The sequence below is a fragment of the Dermacentor silvarum genome, chromosome 8 (assembly GCF_013339745.2).
Source record: "Dermacentor silvarum isolate Dsil-2018 chromosome 8, BIME_Dsil_1.4, whole genome shotgun sequence".
Classification (NCBI taxonomy): Eukaryota; Metazoa; Arthropoda; class Arachnida; order Ixodida; family Ixodidae; genus Dermacentor; species Dermacentor silvarum.
Genome location: NC_051161.1, coordinates 62,011,613 through 62,025,912, shown reverse-complemented (window position 1 = coordinate 62,025,912; position 14,300 = coordinate 62,011,613).

The following is a 14,300-nucleotide window of genomic DNA, read 5'->3' as shown; positions in this document are numbered from 1 at the left end:
CGGAAGACCATCTTCGAAGTGTTATTGGACCAGGGCACGATGTGCGATCGGTGAGAATCGTGAGACATCGTTCGAACAGAATTAGTCAACGAACGGTACCCATCCTTTGCCAATTAAGGCTTCTTTACTTCTCCCCTCGGTGGCATCGGGTACCACACCATAGGACGCACAAAAAACCAAAGGGACTGCTGCGCACACCACACACTGCGAGCGAGTACCAGTAGCGCGAGTCTGCCCACACCGGCCACCATTCGTCGGTCAGAAATCGAAACCTCGAAACCCAGCAAAAGACCCGGCTCTGACGGAATGGTTCGGGATGGCTCATTCAACGAGAGAGAACCGGCTTCCTCACTCCGAAAGAACCACCGCTCACTTACTGAACGACGGCTCACCCGCTCTTCAATAGAGCGGCTCAAAAGATGCAGGCTGGCTCCTGAGCGCTCTCTAGGAACGGTTCCTCACTGCTCACTGAATGAGAGAGAGCCGGCTTCCTCTCTCCGAAAGAACCGCCGCTCGCTTACTGAATCACGACTCCCTCGCTCTTCAAAAGAGCGGCTCAAAAGATCCGGCTCGCTCCTGAGCGCTCAGGAGCGAGCCGCTCAGGAGCGAGCCGGATCTTTTGAGCCGCTCTTTTGAAGAGCGAGGGAGTCGTGGTGCAGTAAGTGAGCGGCAGTTCTTTCGTTGTTCAGCCGAAGGCGAGGGGGGGAAGGCGACTCTTGCGAGGAAGGGCGGGAGGGCAGTTGCTTTCTCATACCGCTAATAGATGGCGCGAAAGTCGCACCCAGCAGAAGACCCGGCTCTGACGGAACGCATCGGCACGGCTCACGGAACGCGAGAGAACCGGCTCCCTTCCTCCAAAAGAACCACCGCTCACTTTTACTGAACCACCGCTCACTCGCTCTTTAAAAAGAGCCGCTCACAAGATCCGGCTCGCTCGTGAGCGACCCATCTCTAGCCGCAAAAGACATGCCGAAATTTACGCAGGTTGTCAGTTACCAGAGAGGGCAAATAAAGCGTCTGCACAATTGCACATTTGTATTCATAGTCACCAAATTTGTATTCATGTGCACCGGCGTTCAGCCTACATGAATGCTTTTGCGCGGGTAAACAATTTTTCTTTTCTCTTGCTTACTTTTTCTTCTCTCTTGAGAAGACGCCTGAGTTGCGCGGTAAACCACGGGGAGCCAGATTTATAGGAAATAAGCTTTGTGGATATGTATTCATGACTTTGTTTCCTCATCTTTTTTCCACGAGTAAGAGAAGCGGGCAAAGCCTAGCCCAAAGCGTTCGCAGACATGTGCATCCGAGCGCCGCGATATGTGCCACTGTCACCACTCGGGCTCTGTACTGCAGAGACAAATGAGTTCCACGACAGTGAGCTTCTTGCACGAGTAGAAATGACGACGGAAGGGAGGCTGCCTGTTGAAATAGCGGTAAGAAAGATAGCGTGATGTTCTCTTTCTTCATTCTTGCGCAGCATAACGTTTTGACAGCGGAGCTGTTTAAGCCAGCCGTAAGTCCATAATGCGTCGGAAAAAGCCTGGCTGAGCGATGAGTCACCTGGGTTGCCTAGCAACCACCTCACGGAGCGGCGTGTGCTTCGCCTCCTCTCCGTTCCGTGCACATGTTGCCTTGATATGGAGAGGGAAGGAGAGCATGCACACGGCGCGCTGTGCTCGGGAGAAAGAGAAGAAAATGAGAGTGAGAGAGAGAGAAAGAAATTGTAGCAGCACAACAAGGCAACGCGCAAAGCTGCTGCCAACGCCGTCCGCGTTTCTCCGTTTCCCCGCGTTTGCGCCGAACGCGCGCGGTGTCAGTCACTGCAGCAGGCGCCTCTGGCGGCGGCTCGGCAAGTTACGGCCAGCCACGCCCTGGCAAGTGTGGAGGCGCCGCTTGGCCATGAGGTCACCGAGTAAATAAAGCTCGGAGCCGCCGCGACGGCAGCACAACTCTCCTTGACTCTGTGGCGGGTACATGTAGCCTTGACATGCGACGACCAATGAAAATTCGGACACCTGAAGAAGAAGCCGCTCATATTGAAGCGCGTCGCGTGGCAAAGCCAGAATCTGCACGTCGGTGGCGAGCCGATTCGAAATACCATGCTAAGCAGCACTTAGCATTTCCTAGCAAAACTTAGCCAAGCCTAGTAAAACCTGGAAGAAGCTAGGTCGATCAGCTGTTTACTCCAGCCTTGCACCACTAGTGCAAGCTGCCCACGATTTTTGTTCTTTTGCATGTCTTCTTTTTTTTTTTTCTTTTTTTTACAATTTACGCAGTTACAAGCAGTGTCAACCGCAAAAGGAGAACGAAGAAAACGAGCGGGACATTTCCTTCCAAGTTGAAAACGAGTTAATCTTCGCCAACTCATTCCTTGTGACATTATTGCAAGAGTCACGGCCCCTGTTGATGTACTCTAATATTGCCGCACGAGTAACTCTTCCGCTCTGCCACATGTGCAAACCCACTTGAACGATTGCGAGTGAACAAGTTCTTTTCTGCTCATGTTTCCGCTTCTTCCCGCAGCACTTTCGCGCTCCCCTTCGCACAAAAGAAAACAATGCAAACAAAGCGACGACAAGGCTCCCAAATGCCTCCACCATTATGTCCCGATGTAGTCGCAGACACGTAGGGAAACACAAGCCATTGTGCCAACCGGAGCGTTCAGGCGCGACTCGCCGGAACGTTCAGCCGTGACCCGAGTGCGAAATGGATAAAGAACAAGAGTCTACCGAGACGATGACGTCGGGACACAAACAGCAGGTACACTAGGCACGTTTACACGTGTGTTTGTGTCTGTGTAGAGGTTAGTGGGGTGAAAGGTATGCGAAGCGAGTGGAGGTGAGCCCGTGTTTAAAGTGCAGGTAAGAAATGCGAAAATATAAATAGCGACCTCGAGAGCAAGAAAGCAAAGTACCAAGAGAAATACAGAAGAGCAAAGAAGGCTGGGTGAGGTTTAGTCGGCGTAAAAGGCTGGAGGTAAAAGCGTTCCTCCTAAGCATCGGCTTTGGGAAGGAGGGGGGAGGGGGGAATGGCGTCTTCTCGTTTAGAGAGAACAACTTTCGCACGCGCGCACACGCAAACAGAGGAGGAGCACAGCGTCTTCTTACGAAACACTGCCCTCCCCCCCCCCCCCCCCCCCTAAAATAAATGGTGAGGAAAGTAAGCTGAACGAAAAAAGAGAGCCGGAAAGTGCAAGATGGAGAAGGAAGGAAAATGCGAACGGCGAACTGGCATCTTAACGGCTGTTCCTCAGGAAGGGAATCGGTGGACGTGAAGAGGAAACATGAGAGCTTTAGAATAGGAGAAGACGGGGGAAAATAGCTTTGCATTTCATTTGCTCGAATCGGAATTGTGAGGTCTTGCACACAATTTCACAGAACAGTCGGAAGGAATCTTCGAGAAGATGGGGCGCAAGAGGGTATGAGGGTGTATTTTATTGTAGCTCGGTCTTGGTAATAGCACTGGCTTTCAATTTCAAACGCCGTGAAAGCAAGAAGAAGAAAAGCAGACTAGCTACGTATGATAGAGCGCCGCATGGGAAAGCGAATGCATTATAATTGCATTGAAAAGGTGATATCTTGAACTTACTATCTAAAAGATAAAACGTTGCATTCCTTTCTATAGCTTGATCTGCCTTGCAGGTACGCTTGCGAAACTGATTGCTTATTCAGAGTAACTGGCTTAGCCCCAATACTTAGACAGTTTCAGCGAAAGTAGAAAAATGTGGGGTTACCTACCGTTTCAGGTTATCAAACTGAGGGACTAAATTTCAACCGCGTGCATAAAAATGCAATACAATATGCAGAAGATAACAGTCCATGCATCTCTGATGCACCTCGCGAGAAACCCATTTTAATTTTCATGAGTTTTTAACTTTTTTATCGCTGTTTATCAGCGTTCTAGGTGAGTTTATGAGCAACTCTTATTCTTACTTTACAACATACTTTCCAACGCTAAATAAAATCACTTTTAGGCAGCCCATCTTTAGTCGTCCTAAACCATTATTTAAGCGACAAAGTCAACTTGCAGTGGCATCCCACTCCTATAAGACCAACACGGCTCTGAAGCTGTCGATACATACGAGCACAATTGGGTGCATTGCGGGTGTTCGTGCGTGTGAGGTTTTCCCTTGAGATCTCGGCAAAGTTGGCGTCCCCTCATAGATGTTATTTTGTGAGAAAAAAAAAAACACTGCAGTGATTCGCCTTTCTTATCTAAGGCAAAAAATGTGGGCAGTTTGCACTAGTGGTGCAAGGCTGAGTCACAGCAGAGCTAGTTTCGGCTTTTGGTAAGTGTTGCTAAGTTTTGTTAAGTCTTACGAGGTTATGCGTGGCTTAACTATGCTCATACTAAGTGTCGAGACTCCGCCCTATGCGCGTGTGTAATGCGAGGAGGTTGCATGGCTCGGCGACGCACAGCTGGGCCGAGTTTTCTGTCGGCACGAAACGGACTTACGAAACGCTTAACAGCTCCGCTGTAAAAGAAAAGAAACAGTAGTGCATTCGGAGTTGATTTGACGGCGTGTAAGACTTTGCATACCGAACGCAATTGCAAACATCCGGCAATGCGATATTTATCCGACAAGTGGTACGCGCTGGCAGCGCGAAGAGACAGCACGTGGGAAAACGGACATTGCTATCGCCTGTAACAGGCGTATGGCGAGCAATAACAAGGCGCCTCGAAAATTAACGCTTCGCAGGAATGCTGAATTCTCTTTCCCCGATGTAAAAGCAGCTATAGCCTCAGCATTCGGTTTGCGAAAATGTCGACAACTCAAAATCCTGGGAACGTGTAAACCATGAATTCCAAAACGCATACGCGCTCTTCTCCGTGTCACCCGCTTCGAATGATTAAATATTCCCGTCACGCCGGGTGTTGTACACGGACCCAGGCGCCACTTCTTCGGTTGCAGACATACGAACAGAAACCAACAAATTCAACTACCGAAGCTCATCGTTGGTGGTATGTATAGAGACAGGGCTACAACCCGACGAAAAAAAAAAAAAAAGGAGCATTTCCTGACGCTTGTTTCTCTCTTTCGTCCTCTTTCTCAACCTCCACTCCAGCGCCTCTTTTATGCTATTTTCTTGCGAGAAGCAACGTGGAAAAACATCGGATACGAGGGAAGGTTCTCGGTCTGCAACGTACGCAGACCCAATCGTGTGGGCGTCGCTCATAACGGCGCATCCGCCTCCACTGTTCTCAAAACAGGAATCTGTGCTGACTTGCAATGTTGCAGCCTTGCCTTTCAAAGTATGTGGTGACGGTAAAAGTGAGACCAAGTAGGCAGAGATAAAGCACACAAGACAGTGCAGGAAATAAACGAGAAAAAAACAATACAAAAGTAGCGGTTGTCCGAAATCCTTAGACTGAACCCCCCTCCCCCCAAAATGTTAATGTCTTTCCGCATACCAGGATATTGCGCAGCATATATTTGTAGTGCTTGTAGTGCTTTCGTGTGCTGCTATTGGACATTTCGTAATTTTATTTTGAAAGTAAGCAGGAAGGAAAACCTACGGTAAACTGCTGTAAAAACCTAACCCATGGTAGTCTTTCTAACGCCGTGTAGGCGGAAACCTAACCTGCAGTATGCTTCCCGCTAACCTTTTCATGGTTTGTCTGATGCAATTCAATGCTGCTAATTATGGGAGCGGTAGCTTTCAGGTAACAATGTTTTCCTTTCAAGTGAAGGGAATTGAAGTTGACTCAAATTTAAAGACCCCGTTGAGGGCGTTGTTTCAGTAATTTGTCATTAGGAACTATGTATACTGATTCAACTTGCTGGCATTTGTCGCACAACCTAAAATATGAACCTAAAATCAGCAGTTGCTTGGGTTGCGAGAACGCCACAAGGTTTTTTTTTTATATATATATACTATATATAGGTTTCACAACCCTCGAGACTTGGGTGCTCATACAGATGGCGTAGGCGTGCGCAGTATCAAGAACTATATAGCAAAACTGATCTGAGAGAAGTGATCAATTATGGCCGAACAACGAATGTTTCTGCAAGGGAGCTTGACGAATGCAAGTCCTGTTGGTCGAAACATTTACTCCAGATACCACTGTTCTTTGTTAGAGACCACTGTGTCTTGTTAGAGGCCACTGTGCCTTGTTACAGACCACTGTGCCTTGTTAGTGTGAGATATGTCGTACAAATCAATGGCTTAGAGGCCGCCCTATACCCTAATGCGCTTTGCTCTAGAAAAGCGTCGGGAGTGAGGAGAAGTATTGAAGTGCACGAATGAAGACTGGAAGGAGAGCATTCGCGTTTATTTAAAAAAATTTGGAGAGCTCGGATTCGGCGCAGTGAAGGTTAAAAAGTTAACTACCCCCAATTTCTCGTGTCCAAGCTGAGCTAGCACGCGAAATATCCGGGGAGTAAATAATCACGACGTCAGCACCATCGCTTGAACCAGCGTTCATTATTATTAGATTGACGCCATTCGAGAGAGAGCTGCCCGCGTCAACTTCTGCTTATCAGCGCTTCTTTAGTTGACGTAAAAATTAAAAGTGTCAGATGCCCGTACCTGTCTTATACGGTAGCCCATACCCACCTGCAAGGACCAACATTGGGGGAGGGGGGGGGATTGTGGAGAGAGGGATCACGGTAATGCAATACCGGGAACGTGGATCAGCCTTTCCGCGGACCACAAAAAGCGTGCCAACAAAAAGCGCCAGCATCAGTTACAGCTGCTGCCCACGTATGCTTTCGTTCTCTTCTTACATTTCTTGCGGCTAGCAGCACCGTCAAACTGCAGAACCTGCTTTCATCCAATATCCAACATACACCTTTCCACCTTCGTATCGCTGGGCCCTCAAGTCCTCACCGCACAATCTCCAAGAAAATGGTTTCCTGGTGTTCAGGTGAATTTAAGCCGTGGGCTTTTCCGTGTAATAGGTTTCCGTGTACCAACTCGAAATAATAATATTAATAAAAGAAAATAGAAATAAGTACACTGTTGTTGTTGAATCGGCAGCTCAAAATGCTCGCAGCCCCATAGTGGCGAAGAAAAAAAATTAAGGTCACAAGAAAGGCTAGGAATATAAGCTATTGCCGACTTTTACGCCTTCAGCTTTAGGACCCTTTGTTGACGATGCGCATGAAGACGCTGTTGCACTAAAAGCCATGAGTTGCAGAAATCAAGTCAGTGTAGTCCGTAGGTGAAAATACAGCTTGGGCGGCCCCGATAAAATTGCGTGCCACCACGGGCTGGTCAAGCAAAATCTCCTTCTTCGGAAGGCTTAGGATCATGAAATGCGTTCTTGGTGGCATTTGAAGAAACACTGAAGAAAAATATTGAGCCAAATTTGATTGATAGGTTCATTCGCCTAAAAGCCTATCATTGTTTCCGGGTGCGCAAATATGACTGTTGCGTAGAAAATGGCTCACCGATGTCCCATTGCTGCTCCTCAGTCTGAATCGTCCGTGCCAAAACGGAAGAGTTGACGTAATCCCCACGTGACCTCCGTGTCGGACACTCATTGTGCATCAGCCAGTGCTGGCGTCACATGAGAGATACCATAGTCCAAAATAGGTGACGTCAGTCCGACTTTATGCGTCCCTCGTTCTCTCGCTTACAAAAAAAAAAATTCTGTATCCGCGCAATGAATGACGAAATCGTTAGTAAAAAAGCCTAATCTTTCAATTTAGCTTTATATTGATACAACTTTATATTTTCCTTCAGTGCCCCTTTAGGCCTCGGTCATTGCGATATTGTGATTGTGTCAAAACAAGAACACCGAAATTACCTAAAGGCATTTCGAAAGGTCTGCTATATAGGTAAAGGGCAGTGTCAGATAACGCCTAGTCCATCTTATAGAGGCCCACCACACGTAGATCGTGCACCGTGGTGCACGACCTGACGTTGAGGAGGTTGCCTGTAAGGTTATACGGCAACGCAACTGCTGGAGAAATGCAAAACGCCAAGAACGTCGCTACAATGTGCACACGTGTCCGCCTAGGGTGTTTTCCGCTGTGAAAAATTACAATTCCGGGGCGTTAAGGTTGCAGGAAAGAACACATATTAATGACATGCGTAGGGTTAAACATATTAAGATATCGCACTTGTCGTTATACAAAAGTATTAATAAAGTCGTAGTCCTTTTGGGCGTACTTTGTTGCTTTGCGTTATAGTAGTAAGAAAGTTAGGTATACTTGTATGAACATCGTAAAATCAATCAGTATCCATAAAAGCTGGCCGTGCGGCCAGCATTGAACTTTTACCTTTTCTAGCGGTTTTCGTTTATGGTTTAGAGCGGTTCTGCTTGCAGTGGAAGCATCGCTGTAACGACGGACTCTTTCTAGCCTAAGGCTATGAGGCTTGAGGCACTGCCTGTAACGACGCTGTAAACACTTGCATCGTTTAGAGTATACAGGTTCGATATCATTCTCGGAATGAACTAAAACTATCGCAATGCTCACGTGATTTAAGCAGGAAGCTTAAACCGACGTTCGATAGGTATGAAGCATGTTGCGCTACTCCAATGCATAATTTAATCCCTGTTTTGTCTCACAAACATGGTCATGACTGAATATCCTCAGATAAGCATCAACTATCAGCCTTACATAAAATGTAAATCTTCATAGAGCCAAATAGACTAGCCTCGTTCACTGAAATAAAAACATTTCCAAACCTCTGCAACAATCATGCGATACTATCAAAGTGAACTCAATATTTGCACCACTATAGTGCACAACTTGACAAAACAGCGAAACGTGAGAGCGAAAAATGGCCAGTTTGTGAGCATCCATTTAGAAACGCTTGGTTGCAGGAAATACGAAAGAAGAATGGAAACTGAGGGGCTCGATTTTGTTAATCATAACCACATAAAGCCAACAGACAACGAAGCCAAGGAAAGCATCGGGGAAATTAAGTGTAGTTGAAATTGTAATGTACAAAATAATGAAGGAAAGGGAAATGAAAGTGGACGAAAAGATAGCCTGTCGCCGGCGAGAGCCGAACCCGCAACCTCCGCATTACGCGTGCGTTGCACTACCAATTGTGCTACGGCGACGGCGGTTTCCCGTCTATCGTGACGCCATCGGGCCAAAAAGGATGTTCCACATCCACCCACCATGGTTCTGAGTGACGCTGGCTAACACTCCTAGGGCTAGATCTAGTAAACATAAATACCCAAGTTAGTGGATGAATTGATGGCCGTCGCTGTAGCACAATTGGTAGTGCAACGCACGCGTAATGCGGAGGTTGCGGGTTCGGCTCCCGCCGGCGACAAGTTATCTTTTCGTCCACTTTCATTTCCCTTTTCTTCATTATTTTCTACATTCTAATTTCAACTACACTTAATTTCCCCGATGCTTTCCTTGGCTTCGTTGTCTGTTATTTGGTTGCAGGAAGTCACACCGCGCACTCGGTAGCACATCGGGATTACTGTGACATCTATACGTGATGTCACAGACATATTTCTGAGAAAATCCTGCCAACCATGTTTGCAGTTCTGCCCACATTTGACGAGCATGCTGCACTGTAGCGCAATATGCGCGAATATTGCGGTAGAACAACAGTGACGTAGCGCCACGTCTAGGCTTCACCTTCTTCTTATGTCCTGTGTTTGTCGCTACAGGATATCATCTTCACTCACTACCAGCTAGCGCAATTTCCTATTATGCCAAGCGCACTGGATGCACCCCAGCCCCTCCTGTCATCAAGTTCTCTAGACGGCAAAAAAAAAAACAATTTGGGCGAAAGTTCAAGTATTCTCATCGAGCGGCACAATACAGAAAGTCGAGGCTCGAATTCTTCAGCATGATACAGTACAGACAGACACCGGCGTTACAATGTTGGCCCGTTAAAGGGTTGCCTCGGTGGCACGCACGCGGTGCGTTGCATCCCGACGAGGAAACGGAACACACGTTCCCGGTCTTCCACCTCTCTTATCGTCAGCTTCCATCTCTGCTCCCCTGTATTGCAGGGAAGCCACGCAAAGAAACCGGCGATGCGTGCGAAAATCTCGGTCCGAGGCACGCAGGCACGATCGCGTGAGCTGGGTGGCTTCCACATCATGCACTTGTTCTCCGACCAGGAATGTGTGCCGCTATCCAGCGAGTCGCGTCGATAAAAAAAAAAAAAAAAAAAAAAAAAGGAGCCCGGTCACGTGGAAAGGAGTGTTGAAAGCACCGAGAAAACTTGTAGAGGGCGGGAGGGAAGGAGAAGAGAACGAAAGCGCTACAAGCGCGGCGTCTTTGTCCACCGGACGAACTGAAGGGAGCGCAGAACACTGGCACTAACAGCAGCATTGCGAAATGGAAGTAGAGCATGCCAACCGAGAAGTGAACAATTAGGAGGTAGATAAAGAGCAACAAAATGTGCTTTGCCAGACAGAGAAAATGTTCAGTCCGCAGATCAAGCGAAAGAGCAGTGAAATAAATAATGGGCGAAAGGAAAGGGGCAAATGTGTTCATTGTAAACCGGTTTACACTCTTAAGGGTCCATAAGCCGTGCAAATTGGCCTATACCTCACTCTCTTACAACCATAAAGAGTGTGTGTACTGGTGTGAGTTATATACAGAAAGCTTTAAAGACAGAAAGCTGTAGGTCCTGAGGCTCACATATTCACCTTATTCACCAGATTTAGCCTCTGCAGATGTTTTCCTGGTTTCGAAAGTGCCACTTTAGGGACAGCATTTCAGGACTATTTAGGAAACGAAGAAATCCGTGATGGCACAACTCAAGGGCATTCCAAAGAATGACCCTAAAACTAGTTTTGGAGACCTTGTGGTGCGCGTAAAGCTGTAATCGAATATATGGAATAACATTATGAAAAATCCTTAACACGGTATCCGGCACAAAATTCGTTCTTATACAGACGCAAGTAGCAATCCTAGGATTTTTTATTTTTGTCAAAAGTCCCATGATGTGATGTAACCTTGCGCATATTACCACAGATTCTGAGTCGAATGTTTTCCCTCTCAACTACTTTGTCCGATGATACACCAGAAAAGCATACTCCGCCTAAGGAGTCCCGTCATGGCAACAACTATGTTGACTGCCTGTCGCGCTATGATTGGCTGAGGCCACGCTCTGCAGCGCATCTATAAATGCGGTGGTTCAACTCTGACACCGAGGAGACACACTAGACACGCATAAAAACAAGTTTTTTTGCTCCAAGACTTGGATGCGAACTGAGACGAAAAAATAAGGACACAGTACCATGCATATCTGACTGTATCTCGTTTCGCTCTGAGCACGTTCAACCTGGCCTGGTGTGCCCTGTTTACACATCTCTGATACGCTTTCTCCTTGAAGTCTACTCAAGTGTGTCAGGAAAATAAAAAAGATGCGCCACATGGTTGTTTTCTTAACTACATCAAAATCCTGAGCAAACCATAATTTATGGTGCCGCAGAACGGGGAAAACAGTTTTGAGACTTTTGCGATTTGCAGCAGGACGGGCGGTGCTCACAACCATGGTTGACGTTAGCAATACTATAGGTTTCTCCGATCACTGCTGCCGCTGAATGGATAAAACAATGGAGTTATGCTTTGGCGTGAAAGGCACCGACGTGGTCTGCGTATTGGCGCCCTGACGGTGGATTCAAGTGTGGCGCTCAGGGACCGTATTATGAGTCCAATCTCAGCTGATGGGGAATCAGAATATGGACGAACAGCTATACGTGGAAACAACATCGGCGATGAACGTTATTGAGATGAGTACATGCTCCGATATGAAAAGCGTTGACGTTGCCGTTATGCGCGTCAGCACAAGTCAGTTTTCATTACAGTTCGGTGCGCCCCGTATGTTGACGGTGCGCTCCTCTACAATCGACAGGCGTCAGCGTCTGCGCTCCGTGAACTGCATGGCTACACACTGTTACGAGCCCGTCTGCCGACTGAGGGTTTGGTGGTTCGAACCCCGTTCTGGGAAAACTTGTTTTTGCTTACAGCGCCATTGCAAAGATTACACAGCTCTTGTGAGCAAGATAGACCCACCCAATGATGACAGTAGGTGATATTTTCACAAGGTACCTTCAAATCTCGTGCGCCAGCCGTCTCCTGTGCCCGTCCAGTTGTTTACGGCTAGGTGCGAAATATGGCAGCAGCGAAGGGCCAACACGTGCTGACATGTCACGTGCAATCGGAGCAAGGTGTCAACAGCGTGGGGCATGAGGAAAAGAAGAAGACGTGTGGAACTCTTGAGCGAAGACTGTGTACGTGGGAGCGAGACTCTCGCTTGGCTGTTTGTCGGGCACAAGTTCACCCAACGTTAAATTATTAAAGTACCTTCACTCAACTGTGCGTTATAATATAGCTTATTGAAGATTCACACCATTTTTACGTACATCCACACATTGCATACTTTGTCATTTTATATACTGCAGTTTTTCTAGTGCCTTGAACATCCGCTTAAGTTTCTTAAACGTTAAGTTACGCTGTGACAAAATTACGGCTTCTAAAGAACTGCCTCGCATAAGAATCCAGTCATACCTCGCCAATGCTAAGCTTTATGTACGTGTAGTATGCGATAAAGCAGGTTTGTCTAGCACGGGAGGCACTGCGCAATATATTTGTGAAGTACTTCAAACATTCACTCCTGTTAGTCAGCTACCGCAAGAAATTTACGAGAAACCAGTACAAGTCAGCATAACAAGTACATGTTACCAAAGCCGACATACTTTTCCCGAGCAATAATTTCTTGCAATGCGTAATGAATCGTTCAAGTGTGTGTTCTTGACCCACTTAAACTTATTCACGCGTAACTTGACATTTCAACGGACCGCACGTACCCAGCCAGGGCGTTCCTTCAAAGCTAGACCCCTTTGATGTTGGAGCAGTCATTTCACCTCAACTAAGAGGTCCCTTGACGGAAATCATAACGTCGTTAGCGTCCTCGCTTGCTTCCATCTGGCACCGCATATCATCGCTGAAGAGATGGAGACACTCCAGGGGAACCACTCGATGAAGTTCTTGCTCGCTCACCGCGCTCGAATTGATAAAGGAGGCGAGCGACATGCTAAGAAAACAACTTCGAACGACGAACGCCTCCTCGCGAAACTTTTTCCCCATTTATCTCTCGTTCACTTCGGTACTTCTACTATCAACCCCGAACTAAGTGAAATTTCCGCGTTCCACCTTTTTCTCTGGTGAAGCTGTGGTTCTCTAACATATGTCGAGACTGAGGTGTCACAGTGCCTAACAGTTGCGAACGATCTGACACTATCTCGCAAGTACGGCCGGTGATTCTTGCCTGGCTTTCAAAACAACTAAAGTGCAGGTCAGACTTCACCTCATGCATCAACAAATTTCGCTTGTTCGTTATACTATTAGTTTATTATTTGTACGTGAAGCAATTGGCTGCATTGAGCACTGTGCTTCACAACATTTCAGTTAACATTGCTTATTATCGATGCTGTGGTATCGGTTTATTTTAGCTGTTGAACCATATGGCGTCATCCATTGATGTGCAAATAGAGAGCTGTATAAGTGCTCGGTATCAGGGAGAACCCCAATTTTGTTTTTGTTTTTTGTTTTTTTACTCGTTTTGAAGTAAGGTAAAACCATGGTCAGCAAAATGGTATTGATATAGCGTCACACCCCAAAGCAGCAGACGACATTGTAATACTCTCTGCTATGCATTTCTTGACACCAAGGCTCTGCACTGTGGCCGTCACGTACATGTTTACGCTTCAATATAGTTTCCTTTTGTCTTCTGTTCGCATCCAAACACCCTAATAGTAAAATCATTTATATTAGCATGCTGGCGCCATTCAAAGAAATTTTGAATGGTACCTAAGTTTTCTTGAGCTGTGATGTCATCGTGCAACCTTCCTTCTTCCGTCGTACCTTTAGGACCTCTGCATACGAGATAAAGCCGCACAGGCGTCCGTTTTTCGATCATGAAATTTAACACACGACATTTCCTCAGAATCCTTACCTTAGCATGTTTAATCTGGCTTTCTACATAACACCTACGGTGAAATGCTTCTTTAAAATCATATTGCATTGGCATCACTTGTCTGAGCAGCACGCTCATAGTAATAATAGATGATTTTGAAACTGTCATACTAATGAACTAGTTAAATGTCTTCCTGTGAGATAAGCTTACTTCTGAGGAGGAGGAAACAACTTTATCTTGTTAATTTGCTTAGTGAGGGGTGGCTACCAGGTGGTGCCTTACAGCCACCTCCTCAGCTCTTTTGATGGCCCGAAGTTGAACCTCCAGGTTCGGGTTCATGAGTATCGCTTCCCACGCTTCAGGCGAGGGAGCGGCCAGGAGATCTGGTAGGGGGAGATCTTCTCTGCAGTCCCAGAGAATATGATTTAAGGAGGCTATGGACCCACA